The sequence below is a fragment of the Cavia porcellus genome, unplaced genomic scaffold (assembly GCF_034190915.1).
Source record: "Cavia porcellus strain 051 isolate PalLab524CR breed Dunkin Hartley unplaced genomic scaffold, mCavPor4.1 scaffold_2, whole genome shotgun sequence".
Lineage (NCBI taxonomy): Eukaryota > Metazoa > Chordata > Mammalia > Rodentia > Caviidae > Cavia > Cavia porcellus.
This window is the reverse complement of record NW_026947485.1, coordinates 68636272-68648624: the sequence shown is the minus strand read 5'-3', so window position 1 is coordinate 68648624 and position 12353 is coordinate 68636272. Positions and strand designations below refer to the sequence as shown.

At 34.5% G+C, this 12353-nt stretch overlaps 1 pseudogene; it reads right to left on the bottom strand.

Moving 5' to 3' along the window:
- Positions 1 to 1344: 1344 nt before the first annotated feature.
- The window catches only part of LOC106028783 (serine/threonine-protein phosphatase 2A regulatory subunit B'' subunit gamma-like), an 89896-nt pseudogene continuing 78887 nt past the window's right edge, over positions 1345 to 12353 (bottom strand).

Here is a 12353-nt window from a genome sequence, read left to right as displayed (position 1 = left end):
ATTCAAACAGTGAGACCGCAAACAGTTGTGTTCAATGATCCAACAAAAACTTAGTAATATGGTCATCTATCATACACACCTAACCACACTTGCAGTTGTATCCTTTAAAGCACTTTCGTTTCCTCTCTTTTTTACAATAACATTTGTACATTTTAGACTTTATTACTGCCACAGTTCTTACTACTTTTTTTTGGAAGAGAATAAAATCAAATTGACAAAACAACGCAGTCAGTCAAAACAAAGGATGGACATAGTACATGATGTAAAAACAGAATACCAAGGTAATCAGCAAAGGTTACTATAATGCCTCTTGCTACTTTAAAAAGAATTGCCTATATCATCATGTATAATAACCTATAAAACCTAAACATTGGAGACATTACAGGACTTCAAAAGAAGATAATAGTCAAACCAGAATGGGCATCATAGTGAATCTTATTGCCTTCAAAGTAGTTGCCTATACCCTCAAACTTAAAACTATCGAACAGAACAGAATAGAGTCAAATCAGTCAAAACAAGATGGTGAGAGCAATACAGGGCTTCAAACCAAGTTAAGAGGAAATCAAAAAAGTTACTATAATATATCCTGTTAATTTTTTTCATTTTTTCCTTAATTAAAAATAATAAAAAAGATAAATTTTTTTAAAGAAGGGATATTGAGATAAAAGAGGACATAACAGCATAACAATACAGGTCAGGACAGAACAATTTAGACAACATAGTGTTTCACCACAAGTTAACCCGACTTAATAGCAGTTATCATAGAGTCTCTTTCCTTGAAATATTTGAGTATAACTTTGTATACTATACCATCAAACATATCAAGACAGTGTGAATCCATTCAAGTGGATGAAAGCATTACAGGGTATTTAGAACCAGCTAACAGAAAACGAACAATGGTTTCTATATTATCTCTTTGCCCATAAAAATTTGTTTATGCTATCACATATGATAAAATCCAGTAAGATACATGATAATGGAGACAGAAGAACAACAGTTTAATGAGACTTCAATAAAAGATGATATTAAATCAGCACTAGCTAATATGATGTCTTGTATTCTTCAAAATAGTTGTTCATATCATCACAGACAATAATATCAAACATCCCAGAATAAAACCATTCCAATTAATGAGTGAAAACTTTATAAGGCTTCAAAGCCATATAATGGAGAATCATGATTACCACATACTTTTATCTATTTATATCATTTCTTACACTAGGGAAACTATTCAGTGTTCATACATGTGAGTTTGACTTATTTCACTTATGAGTATGGTCTTAAGCTGCACCCATTAATTTATAAATATCTCAATGTGATCCTTCTTTATAGCTGAGTGGAACCTCATTGTATCTGAACAAAATCCAAGTAGGTCTTAAAGTTCATTTCTTCTTCATCGTAAGTGAAACATTCCTGGAAAACACAATCTAAGAAGATATTGGTCATGGTTTCTGTCCTGTAGCTGGAGAGCTCCGCTTTACTGATCATGCCATTGTGATCTTTATCAAGATTCAAATACTGTCCATAAATGCTTAAGGCAGAGGGAGCAGGAAACCAACTTATCATTGGTTCTCCTTGGACAACTCTTCATCACTTAGCTCCAATAAATCATCTGGGAAAGTGCATACTAAAATATCTTGGATTTTTATCTTCCCTGTTCTTAGAGGGTCCAAAAAGAAGAACTTCTTAACTGCTGTACAAACACAAAAGGAGTAAAGTGATTTTTCTAGCCCATCTAATTGTGGCAAAGCAGGAATAAGTTCAGGTATGTAGTTTTCTAAATCAGATTCCTGAAGGTATCCTTTTCCAGCAACATCACATAAACTGAGTCAGATTCTTGTCTGATGAAGCCAAACTTTTGGCATGACATAGTTAAAGAACTGCATGATAGAAATTCTTCCATATGAGTCTAGCAAAGATTGAAGGTGTTTAGCAAAGATTTTTGCAATGAAAAATGCTTGCACTTTGGTCCAGTGGAAAATATTTTTATTACTGTTTCAAGGTTTTATTTGTTACACTAGAGAGACAATATGATACTTATAAACGTGAGTTTGATTTATTTCACTTATGATTATGGTCTCAAGTTGCCTCCAAAAAAACTTTAAAAGATATCTTTCTTTGTATCTGACTACTATTCCATTGTGTAAAAATACCACAGCATTTTTATCCATTCCACGTTTGAGATGTATTTTGATTGTTTCCAAGATTTAGCTATTGCAAATTATGCTGTTATAAAGATGGGTGAACATATATCACTGTAGCATGATGCTTTTAATTTTTCTTAGAAAATACTCAGAAGCAGAATAGCTGGATTAAATGCGGCTTCCAATCCTAGTTTTTTGAGGAATCTCCACATTTATTTCCACAGTGGCCACACCAGTCTAGCCTCCCACAATAGTGGAGAAGGGTTCCTTTTTCCCCACAGTCCTGCCAACATTTGGTATTGGTTGATTTCTTGATGACAGCCATTCTTTCTGGAATGAGATGGAATCTCAATGTCGTTATAATTTGCATTTTTGAATGGTCAGTGATGTTGAACATCTTTCCATGTATTTATTTGCCATTTTCATCTGAGAAGTGCATGTTCATCTCAGATGCCCGTTTTTGAATTGGGCCTTTGAATTTGGGGCCCTGATATTTTTCAATTCTTTATATGTTCTAGGTATAAATCCTTTGAGAGACAGCTGGCTAAAATTCTTTCCCATTCTATGGGTTTTCTTTTCACTCTGTTGGTGATTTCTTTTTTTATTTTTATTTTAAAGAGGGCAAAACAAGCCATAAAAAAACAGAACAAAGCAGATCAGAAGAAAACAATACAGATTTCAAAGCAAGACAGCAGGGAATCAACATTGACTACCATAATGTCTCTGGTTTTCTTCTAAATAGTTGTATCTTCACACACAATTGAATTCATTCAAAATAGAATAAAACTGATCAGAACAGAGTAATGAAGGCATAACAGGCCTTCAAAATCAGACAATAGGAAAATCAACATTGGCTACCATAATGTCTCTTGTTCTCTTCCAAATAGCTTTCCATATCTTCATTTATGTTGAAATTAAATAATACAAAATAGACCAAAACCACTCTAAATAAAGAATAACATCATACTGGAATTCAAAACATAATCATAGGAAATCAGCAATGGATACCATTATGTTTCTTTTTCTTTAAAATAGCTATTCATATCATCATATATAATACAATTGATTCTTATAAACTATTTAGGAGAAGTTCTGGGCATGTAAAAGCCTCTACATGTACATATATCCTTTGTGTATTAGAGGGAAAAACAAATTACTAGGAAAACAAGAAACAAACAAAAAAATACATAACAATAGCAAGGAGCCCAAAGCAAAGACAACACAGGCCCTTCAAAATAAGGTGGTAGGTACATAACTAAGGTTGTTATTTTATATAGTATTCTTCAAAAGAGTTCCTCAGATGGTGATTTCTTTTGAAGTACAAAACTTTTTAAATAAGATGACATCGCATTTGTTTATTCTTTGAAGTGCTTCCCAGGCAGTTTGCCTTTTGTTCACGAACTCTTTGTCTTCAAGATTTTTACTAACTTCTTCCAGAAGATTTATCGTTTCTATTTTAATATTTGGATATTTGATCCATTTTGACTATAATTTAGTGCATGATGATAGACATGGGTCTAGTTTCAGGCTTTGGCATGTGGAAAGCCAATTTTTCCAGCACCATTTATTAAAGAGGCCCTGTTTTTGGCAATGAACATGTTTAGCCCCTTTGTCAAAGATATGGAGGCTAAGTGTGTTTGTAGTTTTGTCTGCTTCTTCTGTTTTGTTCAGTGATCCTCAGGTTTTTTTGTTTTTTGTTTTTTTTGTTTTTTTAGATAGTACCATGCTGATTTTGTCACAGTAGCTTTGTAGCAGAATTTCAGTGAGGGATTGTAATGTCTCCTGCCTTGCCTTTATAGTCCAGGATTGCCTTTGCAATTCTAGGTCTCTTCTGTTTCCAAATGAATTTTAGGAATGTTTCCTCTAGATCTGTGAGGTATGTAAATGTTATTTTGATGGAAATTGTGTTAAATCAGTGTAACAGTTTTAGGAATATGCCCATTTTTACTATGTTGGTTCTTCCTATTCAACAGAAGGGATGTCTTTTCATTTTCTGATGTCATCTTCACCCTCCTTTTTAGAGCACTCTAGTTTTCAATATGTTAGGTAGATTCTTAAGTATTTCACTTTTTGGATGCCATTGTGAAAGCTATCATTTCCATAATTTGTCTCCCAGTGAGTTTGTTATTTGCATATAGGAATGCTGTTGATTTTTGAGCATTGACTTTGTATCCAGCTACACTGCTGAATTTGTTTTTTATCTCTAGCAGTTTTTTGATGGAGTATTTAGGGTCTTCAATGTAGAGATTCATGTCACCTGCAAATAGTAATATTTTAACTTCTCTCTTTCCTATCTTTACTCCTTTTATTTCTCTCTCTTGAATATTTTCTCTGGCTAATGGTTCCAGAACTGTATTGAATAGGAGTGTTGAAAATGGACATCCTTATATTGTTCCTGACTTTCGAGTGAAAGCTTGCACTTTTTGCCCATTTAGTATGATGTTGGCTATTGGTTTGTCATAAATGGCTTTTATCAGCTTGAGATAGATACACTTTATCCTGATATTTTGTAATGTTTTTATCGTGAACAAGTGTTGGATTTTATTAAAAGGTTTTTCTGCATCTATTGAGATGATCATGTTTTGGCTCTGTTGATGTATTACTTTTATTGATTTGTGTATGTTAAACAACCCCTGCATTCTTGGTCATGATGTATAAACTACTTGATTATTTGCTACATTCTGTTTGCTAGTATTTTACTGAGAATCTTTGCATCTATATTCATTAGGGGGATGGCCTATAGTTCTCCTTTTGATTGGTTCTTTCTCTGGTGCTGGTATCAGTATAATACTTGCCTCCAAAAATGAATTAGGGAGATCTGCTTCTCTTTCTATTACATTAAAGAGTTTGAGGAGTGTTGGTATTAAATCTTCTCTAAATGTCTTCCAGAATTTAGCTGTGAATCTATCAGGACTTGGGCTTTCCTTTGCTGGTAAGTTTTTAATCACATTTTCAATTTCAGTAGCTGATATTGGGATATTCAAAATTGTTCTATCTTCTTGACTGAGCTTTCAGAATTCATAGGTTTCTAGAAATCTTTTCATTTCCTTCCCTGTTTTCCACCCCATGTGTGTAAAGGTTTTAAAAGTAGATATTCATAATCTTCTGAATTTCCATGGGATCTATAGTAATTACACCCTTTTCATTTCTTATTGCATGAATTTGAGATTATTCTTTCTTTTTCTTGATAAAGTTGGCTAGAGGTTTATCAATTTTGTTTATTCTGTCAAAGGACCAGCTCTTTGATTCATTAATTTTTTGTATTATTTTCTTAGTCTCAATTGTGTTAATTTCTGCTCTGATCTTTATAATTTCCTCTGTTTGATGAGCTTTGGGCTTGACTTGTGCTTCTTTTTCTGGAGACTTGAGGTGTAGCTCAAGTTTGTTTATTTGTGCTTGTTCTGATGTGACAATTCATTGCTGTATATTTCCCTCTTAGGATCACTTTCATTGTGCCGTGGGGTATGGTATATTGTATGTTGGTATGTTTGGTATGTTGTATCTGCATTTTAATTGAATTGTAGGTATTGTTTAATTTGTTCTTTAACTTCACCTATAACCCATTGGTTGTTCAAGGAGTTTTGATTTAATTTTCATGTGTTTATGTAGGTTTTACAGTTTTCTTTGCCATTAATTTCCAATTTCATGGCACTATAGTCAGATAAGATGCATGGGATAATTCAATCCCTTTGCATTTACTTAAGAATGTTCTATGAGCTAATATGTGGTCTATTTTAGAGAATGTCCCATGTGCAGCAGAGAAGAATGTGTATGCTGATGTTTTTGGGTGGAATACTTTGTAAAGATGTAGCAAGTCTATTTGTTCACAGGTTTGATTCAGTTCCGTTGTTTGCTGATTTTTTTTTTTTTTTGTCTAGTTGGTCTATCGTTTTGTTACAATGGGGTATTAAGGTCCCCTATTGCAATTGTGTTACTGTGTATTTGGTTTTTCATGTCAATTAATATTTGGTTTACATAGTTAAATGCTCCTGTATTTGGTGCATATATATTTATGATTATTATCTCTTCCTCTTGAATTTTTCCCCTAACAAGTATGTAGTGACTTTCTTTATCTCTTTTGATAATTTTTGGTTTGAAGTTTTTATTATCTGCAAACAGAACAGCTTTTTTTACTGTTTTCCTCATGCATGGAATATTGTTTTACATCATTTGGTTTTCAATCTATGAGTTTCTTTTTGAGTTAGATATGCTTCTGTTATGCAGTGTAATGTTGGATCCTGTTTCTTTATCCATTCTCTCAGTCTATTTCTTTTAACTGGTAAACTGAGCCTATTTACATTGATGGTTGTAACTAATATCTACAACTTAACTTTGTCATGTTATTTTTATGTTGGTTTCCTACTTTTCCCTCTTGCTTAATTTCTTGCCATCCCAGGTGGTTTCTTTCTGTTGTTGTTCTGGAAATTGTAGTCATTTTTGTCTCTTTCAATGCCTTTCAGTACTCTTTCTAGGGTTGGTTTGGTGGACATGAATTTCTTCAGCTGTTTTTTATCATGGATCTGTCATATTTCTCCATTAAATTTTAGAGAAAGTTTTTCAAGGTACATCAATGTGGGTTGAAAGTTGTTTTCTTTCAGGGCTTGAAATACCTCACTCCAGGCTCATCTTAACTTGAGGGTTTGCACTGAAAATTCTGCCATGGGGCTGGGGATTTAGCTCAGTGGCATAAGCACCTGCCTTGCAAACAGGCAGTTGTGAGTTCGGTCCCCGGTACTGATAAAAAAAGTTTAAAAAAAAAGTCTGCCATGATTTTAATGGGCTTTCCTTGATAGATGACTTTAGTCTTTTCTTTGTTTTTAGTATTCTGTTTTTATGATGAATTTCTGGAATCCAGAAATTCTGGATTCTGGGTGTAGGTTTATTTGGTTGTGACTGTTTAGAGTTCTATATGCATCACTTATCTGTATATCAGATCCTTTTTCTCATGTTTGGGAAATTTTATGCTACTATTTCTGATAATAGCTTTTTAAAATGTCATTTGCATTGATTCCTGCATTTTCATTGACACTTAACAGTCTTATATTGTTTTCTTTGCATCATCTTGAAGCTATTGAATTGTTATTTTATGATCTCTTGTTATTGTTAAAAGTTCTTTCCTTTTGTGATTGCTGGCTGAAATCCTGTCTTTAAGGTCTAAAACTCTATCTTCAGTTTCATTTAAGTACTTTTTGCCAGCTTTCAATGGAATTTTTAATTTCCTGAATATCTCTGAGTTTGTTTCATGCATTCTATTATTTCCTATATTGTTCTTTCTAGGTTTCCTTCATTTTCCCATGCTCCCTTACTTTTTTTTAAATCTACATCTTCTCTAGTAATATGAGCAATTCCTTTATTAATGTTGCCTTTTCTTTCTTTACCTGGGAAATTATTTTTAATCTGATTTCCTCTGTAGCCTAATGGATTTGTTTCTTTATTTCACTTGCTAGCTTTTCAGAAATTTCAGTTGTATGACTTCCAATATCCTCTATTTTGATGTCTTCTGTACTTGTTCCTGATGGACTGGGCTTTTGAGATTGCATTTTATCTTTCATTTTGTCATTTTCACCTCTTGGCTTAATATTTTGCTCTTTTCAATCCTGCTAGTCTCTACTGTAAATCATGTGTGTCTTAGGTTCCTACTGTGTGACTGAAATTCACCCAATTGTTGGGTTCTAAAATGTAGAGGAGGGACCAGTCACCTGAATTTCTCCTGCAGGGCCTGTTGGGTGAGTCTTATATTTTTCCTAGGCTGAGTAGCCTAAGATTATTGATGTAAATCAAGCCTTAGCTCCCATTGTTATTGTGGCTTCAAGCTGTTCCAGGCTGCCAGATCTACCTGCCTATAGTCCACACACCAACTGGGCACTCTGTGTCAGTGGGGGTCTTGTAAGCCCTTTCAGTTTCTCAGGAATAGAGGAGGCCTTGTCTGCACTCTTGCTAATCCACCCTGGGTTCTCTGTATGGAAGAAGTACTTACACTCCTAGCAGCTTGCCAAGTTCCTCCAGCTGGAGGAAGCATTCACTGAGGTCCTCTACTTGAAGGAGAAACTCACCACCCTATCACAGGCCTCCTGAGGCCCTATCTGTGGGGGCAGGGGTTGCTTAGGCTCCCACCAGCCCACCAAGGTACTGAAGGTAGTTGGAAGGGGTTCCTGACTGTCAGCTGCTGAGGTCATCATGGTGCAGGAGAAGGCTGCTAAAGTCTTTGAGGTGTGGCAGAAGGGCACCTAAGGCTGGCTCTCTTTGCCTGTTGAAGTTTTCTGGGTGTGGGGGCCATGAGAGATTTTAAAACTCCAGGGTAAGAGGAAAAACTCAGGCCACATGTAGCTAAGAAATGGATTCACTCAAACAAAAGTAAACTTTCTCCTGCATTTTACAATTTACAGCAAGTGACCTATAGAAAATTTTTTTTCTGTCCTCCCTCACTAGGAGATAAGGACTTAATCCATCTGATAACTAGGGATGGCTCCCCAGTTCTTGAGAAGGACAATCCTAGTGTTTCAAACTGGCAAGAGGTTTACACACTGAGTCACATCTCAAAGAGTTAGGGAAATGATTTACAATCAAAAGTTTTTTTAAGGTTAATTCTCTAAGAAAAGGAAATGAAACCCTCTAGGTAGAATCAGGGAGAAGCTTATGTATAGTTTAATCAAGCTGGGAGGAAGTTTTAGACCACATTGATCATAAATTTTATGAGATTCAGTTATGCAAACTGATGGGAACATTTTAATGATAAATGACTGGGATGCATTTCAGAATTTAGTGATCAACTGACCCCAGTTTTTCTCTCAAGAGTTTATTGTGGCTATGGTAATGTGCTCATTAGATGCAGTGAGCAAATCACTTAGAGGGTGAAAGTATACTGTACCTACATTTGTAGGTCATTTCTCCTTTATTGATTTCCATTCTTCAGAAGTGTGTGAGAAAAATACAGATAAAGTACAAAGAAAGAAAAGTACAAGAAAAGTTTGTTTATACCACTGCAAATTATTTTTTTATAATACTTATTGTGTTACAATGCCATAGAATGGGCTATATTTTTAGCCTAAATTCTTATAGTCCATCATTAACATGGAGGACTTTTGTGAAGTATGGTGGGTATATGTGGCATCTCCCTTTAGGCTTGGGATAATTTGAATTATTACTGGCACAAAATGCAACCAATTCAGAGGTTGAAGTGAGAATTTAAAGATGAAGCTGTGGCTGAACATAGTGGTATGTGCTTGTAATCATAGCATTCTGGAGGCCGAAGCAGGAAGACTGCCGTGAGTTTGAGGCCTGCCTGGGTTTCACAGCAAGTTCAAGGCCAGCCTGAATTACAGAGTGAGATCCTGTATAAAAAAAAAAAGGATTACAATGTGGGTAGATGTACATCTTTGTCGGAAAGACTTTTCTAACATTTGGAGAATGTTTCAAGGGTAGAATTGATTAACTTCTTGTTAATTTAATATTTAAGCTAAAACTATATGGAGATATAATTGAAGTAATCAATGTACTAGTTAAAAATACTTGCACTAATTTATCTGTGTATCTCTTTTAAATTTTCTTTCTAATTTCAAACCATTTAGATTTGCCATCTGTCCAGTCAATGTTGCTACTGCTTTCCTATTCAATTATTATTCCTTGAATCTCATTATAATTCATTTGAATTTCTCATATTTATGGAACTAAATCTGTGAGAGAATATTTTAAAAGGTATTATGCATTCAGTTTCTCTGTCCTAAACATGTAAAACAAAAACAAAGGCTTTTAATTCTGTTTTCCCAAATTAAAATACAATTAAACAACATCATTAATTAGTAGCTAATGTAAAACCCTTAGGAACATTGAGTTCCTACATTTCCTCAAGAAAAAGTTCAAAACTGAAATTATCACTGGTATTTTTCTACATCCAACATTTTCCTCAGTGAGTTACAGTGGAATTTTGTTTAATCTGTCAGGAGGTTTTGAATAAAGGTCCCAGTATATACTCTTGTCAAATACTTTTTTCTTTTTAGACCATTTGGTTGGATGTACCCTGAGTTAAAAATTAAAAATTAAAAAGTTAAAAGTTAAAAATGTAATCAACTGTCTTTGTAATGAACAGACTAGAGTTTCTAAACATTATGTGATTAAAGTTTTATTTTTCCATATAAATTTATTATGTGACAAAATTATCCCAAAGATTATAGAGATATTTTTATTTTCCTTTTTTTAAGAGTAAAACTTGTGCTTTTCCTTTACTAGCCATTTTTTCAGATAACAATGATTTGGCATATTTTTATAAAGCTTTGTATCATTTATTCTAAACATAGCCATATCCCCTTGAGAAGCTTTCTAAAGAGAACATTTGACAGCTGCTTACAAAATGATTGAATGATGTTCTCAGCATTTATCTTTTGCCTATTTCATATATTTTGCCTAACAAAGAAATGTATTGAAGACAGACTAACCTACAGTTCAAAAGAAACACCAAGAGAAACAATTACTTTGGCACAAAAACTGATTTTTCACTTCCCAAATTAATTGATTCAGCGCATAGGGACTGTAATTCCAAGTGTTTAGAAATAATGTGTATATAATTTTACAGAAAACTTGTCCTTAACCTTGAGGTTAATAAAATAATATACTAAAAAGGAGGTAGCTTTGAAAATTGTTTTAAATGTGGCATTGTATTCAGATTTTTTTATAATAAACTTTTTGCTTAAAAGATTGAGGTGAATGTGATTGCTTTTGAAACTCTTTCTAATCGAATAAAGCTACCTCAGAAAGAGAAAAGAGAATAATACAGCACTAGCTGATTTTGCACTCACAAAGGATTTCTGTCTTATGAAGTTGTAGAAAAGTTCTTATGTCTTATGAAGTTGTAGTTCCCAAGAAATCCAAGTACATATTTGTCATGAACCATATTATTGCACAAGTATTTTTATTTTTGCTGTTTATCAGGCATTGTAAACTTGGGGTTCCTGGGTTATATGACATATATTTCTTCACTGTATACACTTTCATTTTCCTATTTCCTGCATTATAAATAAATACCTGTTTAAATGTTATGTCTAAGAGTTGGGATGTCTTGTGATTCTTGGAAAAAATTATTCCATATGTATATCCATGTATCCATTAATTTACATCTCTACTCTTTCAATCAATGAGCAAATAATTTTAAAACATTCTATGCCAGACACTGATGCAGGAATTGGGTGTGAGAAGTCTCTGCCCCCATGAAGCTTCATATCGATGAAGAAATCATGCATTTTTCCAGCTCACCACAAAGAGTATCAGTCTTTCCTTTTTTCTTTACATGCTTTTCCAGGGGTTTAAAGACGGCATGATACAAACTTTACAGTGGTATTTTAAAAAATTACTATTTGAGAGTACCTTGAGGATTTTTGAAAATTAAAGTCTGATACATTTTACTACATGGCTGAAATTGTGCTAAATATTTGCAAAATTGCAAATATTTATCATGGCTAAATAAAATCTTTTCATTAGGTATAGTGATAAACTGCATTTCCATTCCATCTATCTATTTTGTTACCAGATGTTATGGATTATGAACTGGTGGTCAACTTAACACCAGCTGGATTATATCATCATGGCACTGAGCATAGATGCTCCACCTGAGGAAAGTTGCCAGCATAAACAGAGACGTGGAGAAGGAGAAGGAAGGCATTAATGAATTATTGCATTGAGGCATTGAGGCATCGTGGGTTGTCCTATGAGATGCTTTTTGAGCCGTTGGTTCTCCTGGAGAATCTCTGGTTCTCACATCAAGCATTGCTTCCTGGCTCCGGAGAGGAAGCTATGTGCTGCTTGGTCTCCAGGATGAACTCCTCATGCTGGCTTCCTGGCATGTACTAAACTGTGCTTATCATTGGCCTCGGGACCTCTGTGTCACTGAGGATGGCTGTGGTGCTTTCAGGAGAGCCCTGGTCTTTGTTTTGAGTGTGATTTTTTGGCTCCAGTGTAGAACCCTCAACCTCTCAGCATAGCTCCTTCGCTCCGCTGGCGTAGACTTTCTGGCTTCTGCAGACTTTTGGGCCTTCTTAGCACGGATCCATAAAAGAGACTGGCCTGAGTCCTTGTTGAAGGCTCTAAACCTCAAGTTGGACTCGTGGGAGGCACTGTCATGAGTTCTAGATCTTCATCTGGACTCATGTGGGACATTGCTGTGGGTTTAGGCCCTTGACTATGTAGTTTATGTCTTTGGTGTTCTGGATAGATTTCCTG